Raw genomic sequence first — 5412 nt, 5'->3', positions numbered from 1 at the left:
GTTAACAAATTTCATCATACCAAAAGTAATTAACTAGAGCGCGGCACACCATACATCTAATAGTTTCGTCGTACTGAGAGATTTGAAGTTTCGTCATACAGAAAGTAACAAGTAACTAAACAGACACATTGTTTTTAAGCAGTGCACTCTTCCCATCTGTCCATATCCGGAAGGGTGGACCCAAGCTTAGTGAAAGGCGTCATGTCCTGACGCTGTAGGGCAATGCGGGTTCGGACGTCAGCTCGCGATGTTGGGCCGCCGTAGAACATCCCATTCTCTTCGAGGACATCTTTTATGATGATGGACGCAATTTCCTGCTGGATCCGGTAGAAATCATTTTGAAGTCGATTATTCGGCACGGCTCCAAAGGCTTCGGCCCATCTCTGGATATGGGTATCGGATGAAGATTTCATGCAAAGTGATTGCACATCCCTTCTGTACTCCATCATTAGATGGGTGACGTTGAATCCATCGTTCTCACTTCTTGCCGGTTGCTGAATGCAACATAAGTCAGTCTTGTGGCCAAAACAGAGCCCAGCCTTATTTTTTTTTCATTGGATGTAGCCACCCCGCATGCTGAAGCCCAACATAGCTCTGTCCAGGACATACTTTATGTGTGTGTAATCTTTCTTCTGTATGTTCTTCGACGGGTCCAAATATAGAGCGCATGAGTAACGCGGGTAAAGAACGATGAGAACGGCACGACACCCCCCGCTACGCAAAATACATGATCAATTTAGCCTCCATGCGTGCAAACTAATTATTGAAATGCACGAAAGGATGTATGTGTTATAGTGCTATCCGCGGATGACTTACCAGGGATGATAAGGTAGGAGAATCGTTTCTTTGTCCTTATTGCTGACCAAGAATTCTTCGATGTACTGACTCGCATATTGACGGTTGGCGTCGTTGATTGACAAGAAGCCCTCATGCATGTAGTATGGGTCCGCGACCGCAAGACCGGTGACTTGCTCTTTCCTGATGATGTAGTTCATGTGCAGCGCATACAGGCGGACGAACGTAAAATCGAGTGTCCTCATTTGAAACATCTGGAAGATGTAATCAAACCTCAGGAAGAAGAGATCCGCGGGGCATGTGTGGACGTACATCTTGCAACTGCTCGGCACATGAACTGTATAAAGTCGGTATCCTGGATCATCCGAGGCGAGGAGGCTTCTCTCCGTCGAAAGCACATGGTCATGGAGTCTCCTGAGATCCCCTGTTATGCCAGCTAGTGCATTCGCCGGTACCATTGGCTCTCCCGCGACATGGATTAATGGCGCATGTTTCATCGGTATGCTGTCAACCTTGGTCGAAGGCAGCTGGCTGCTAGAACCAACATTGCCAGATTTATTGGATTTTCTCACCGTCGGTCTCTTCCTCTGCTTCTTCTTGGTGGGCTGAGGTGCTGGTGGGTCTGTCAGACCCTCCCTGAGCACCACCCCTAGTGTTGCCGGGCTCAGCATTGGACGACTCTGGATAATTAGTTGAGCTTGGGTGGAACCGGCATCTGGAGGCGTGTCCTGCGAGGATTGCATGAACAAATACTTCTTGCACTCCCGAGGACGTTCTGGCTCTGGTACATGCATCTCATATTCATATGGTTGACTCATTGTTACTTCGTTGTCATAGCCGGTATTGAAATACTGGAGAGGGTCATCGGCCTCCTCCATGTCATGATCCATATCCATGGGGCAGATGGCATCATCTGCCAGAACGGTTGGCCCTCCTTCCTCATGTCTCTCGATCTCAGCAATCAGCACAGACGATGGTTGTACTTGTGTAGGTGGGGTTGTGGTCATACCTTCCTGAGGTCCCGTTGGTGTGCTCCCGGCCACCTTGACACGAAGAAGATTTTTCGGCCACAGGATCGGCCAATTTTTGCATTGGCCAAGCTGCGTGGGGGTCTCGTCATCCTCTCCATCAGTTTGTACCGGACGAGGGAAACCCTCGTAGCCCGCTTTCACACTCGCCACGGAGACCCTTAAGGCGTTATCAAGCATCAACCGGCGGTGGAACAACCGATCCTTGGGCTTCACTATAGTACCCTTCCCCACATCCACCAACCCTCCCTTCATGTGGTAAAGGAGGGTGCATGGAGTGGAGTCGGCCTACAAAGACATATATGTGCGGCGTCAGAGATCCAAAAAGAACGGCAACTGAAGATTAATTAATTAGTTGAGTTGATGAAGGTGCGACGCATATTTACCGTGAGGGCTTCGAGCTCAGCCAATGTCGACAGCCCGACATTCAAGCCAGACATGGAGCTAGGGCTGTTGTGATAGCTGGGTGCAGGAGCAGGTGCTGCAGGAGGTGCGGGTGCAGTTGCCATACTAGGTACGGGTATAGGTGCGGTGTTCATTGAGTTTCTCCCGGTGAAGCTGGGCATGGGAAAATCACTTGGTGGCGCGTTTGGATTTTGTTGCGCCCATGTGACCATAGTTGGAATCAAGCTTGTAAAGGCAGCCACCATATCATCTCTACAGGCAGCGATTATCTCAGCTTTGGTCTCAGCTTTTGCTTTCTCCATCGCCCGCGCCACCTTTTCGTCGATAGTCACTTGGCTGAACTTCTTTCTCTGTCTTTTGGCCTCGGGGTACTCGTTATAACAGTACTTCCACGTGGCGCCATCCCCGGCACCGTGCACACGTCCATCTTGCGGCCTCTGGCCAGGCGGGTGTCCCATCATTATGTTCATGGCCCGGTTGAAAGGAGTGTCCCACTTGTACATCGCCGTCGACTGAGTCGACGAGTCGCTTTCGGCCGCAAGCTTGTGTTGCTCTCTCTGCAAAATGGGACGTGAATCATTTACGAATGCGACTAGAATGTAGTAGACTTCATTGATCATAAGCTAATATGTAAGGTGGTAAAAGGATAATTACCAGTAATCTCATGAATTTCCTAGTCGGCCCGTCGGTGAAAAAAAAAATCTTTTTTGGGTCCCACGAGAATCGGGCCCTGATGAAGTCGTGCTCCTGCTGGTCGATGAACTCAGCCAATGGGTCTGGGATCCCCTGATGTTCACGTTCTGCGTCCTCCTTAGCCCACATGGGCCTCTTTCCCATGTAACCACGACTTCCAAGGCGGCGGTTCCCCATGTTCTTTGCCTGCAGCTGCTTGCCTCTCTCCGACCTGGCCTTGGCAGCTTCTTCATTGTAAGTCTCCTTGAACTTTTCATAGTCCTCTATCGTAATTTTTGGATTGTCTGCAACAATCTTGGCGCAGGTTTCCTGGTCTACTTCAATCGCCTTTTCACCCTAGTTTTCCAAGCGCTCAATGCGTTGCTAAACTTCCCTAGGGCTTTGTTGTTGATTTTTTTTTTCATGGCATCATCATCCCATGGGTCGACATCGTCATTCCGACCGGGGAACGGGAATCTTGCGTGCAACCTAGTTAGGAGCAGCTTCTTCCAATTTTCATTCTTCCATATTTTTGTGGTGTTGATGTTAATTAGTTGTATCCCGTAGGATGCATGCTAGTTGGTTGCCGTAACACGCTGCCACTTCCCGCGGCTCTATTGGCTCGAACTTGCCAGGGTGCACCGCCATGACCACCAGTCTTCCGATGTCGAGCTCATTTGGGCGTTGTGTCCTCTTTTCCTTCTTTCCCTCACTGGCTTGGGAGGTCCCACCTTCCGTGTTGTAGTTAGCAACATCATCAGCGCCAGTCTCATTTCCGGTGTCGTTGGTGGCATCAGTGTCGACGCCGGCGCCACCACCGTCGTCATCTGTCATGACAAGGGGGTCCTGACACCCAGCTTGTTGTCTCTCCTGATCCGCCAGAAAGTCAAGGTAGGCGTGTGCTCGACCTATTTGGGACTGAGAACCTCCGGCCTCATCGGTGTCGGTCATGTTTCCTAGGGTTCAATGTCGTAGTCGTTTAATTATCGAGCTTTATATAATAAAGTGAATAATTAAAAAAGTGACCTTTGTTTTGCCGGAAATGTCGTTTCATTCCCGTCGCGACAAATCTCGAGCACTCGATATGTCCAACTTTCTAGCACAAGTCATGCCGAAATTCACGGAAAATTTCGGCATGACCTTTTGAAAGGATCGATACGGTCGACTAGAGGGGGGGTGAATAGGAGACTACAAATTTTACTCTTTCTTGTCAATTTTAAGGCTTAGAGGATAAAAAGGGTTCACTAGATATGCAACTAGGTGAACACAACCTATATGACAAGCAAGCTCTAAGCTAAATATGCTAGGCAACAAACTAATTAGCAAGCCAACAAGCATACAAGGCTAAGTAAAGTGCGGGAAAGGATTAACCACAAGTGAGACGAGGACGCGGATTTTATCCCGAAGTTCACTCTTCCTTGGGGAAGAGCTACTCTCCGTTTGGAGCGGTGCCGGAGCCAAAGCTTGCGGAACGCCACCGAAGGCTCACCGTAATCTCCTTCTAGTCACCCCCAACGGATGAGCCTCGAATCACTCGGGGTTGGTCTTGAAGGCGACCACCACACCTTTACAAACTTCTCCGGAGCACACCACAAGCAAGGAAGCTTCCGGAGGAACCTCTAACCGCCTAGGAGCCCAAGCTCCAAGAGTAACAAGTCATGGTGGATGAATGTTGCGGGGAACGCGATTTGGTTTGGTCAAAGTGTAGATCGGGTCTTGCTCTCCCAATCCCCAAAGTTTCAACAAGATTGGGTGGAGGGATTGAGAGTACTGAGCAAAATGGGGTGTAGCAATGGAGGAGCTCAACAAGACATTAGGGTTGAAGGATGGAGGAGGAAGTAGGGGGCTTATATAGTGTTCTTGGCCGGGAGGGGATTTCTGCCCGTTGGACCCCGTGCGCACGGGCCAAGTCAGCCCCATGCGCACGGGGTGTCCAGTGAGTTTCGAGGTACCCCGTGCGCACGGGGGTCAGAGACCCCGTGCGCACGGGGTGTCCCGAAATATTCTGACTACCCCGTGCGCACGGGGGTCAGAGACCCCGTGCACACGGGGTGTCCAGAAGATTTCTGATGAAACATCACAGGACACCACGGCAAAGCACACAATAAGTGGAATATCTGAGGAGGTGTAGGAGGGCTGGTGTATCTGTCTTGGAGGCATTCCCACACGACACTAAATCCATGAAGACCCCTCTTGATAGTGCGGTTTTACCTACAACTCAAATCGAACCAAAACGAAAAACCTTCGAGTCGCCGGTAACCACGCCTTTGATCTATTTGGACTGGGGGGTCGCACACCTCCATCAATGGACACCTTGGAACCAAAGTCCTGAGATAAACTTTAGCAACCAACATTAGTTCCACTAACCACATTGTCAGCACACCAAAATATAATCTAAGTGATACTTACACTTTCAATCTCCCCCTTTTTGGTGCATTGATGACAATATGGTTAGGACATGGCATACAGGATACAACTTAAGTAAACAGCCATGCGACAATAGTTGATCAAA

The sequence above is a fragment of the Triticum aestivum genome, chromosome 2D (genome assembly GCF_018294505.1).
Source record: "Triticum aestivum cultivar Chinese Spring chromosome 2D, IWGSC CS RefSeq v2.1, whole genome shotgun sequence".
In the NCBI taxonomy this organism is placed as follows: domain Eukaryota; kingdom Viridiplantae; phylum Streptophyta; class Magnoliopsida; order Poales; family Poaceae; genus Triticum; species Triticum aestivum.
The sequence above is the reverse complement of the archived record's forward strand: the minus strand, read 5'-3'. Positions refer to the sequence as shown.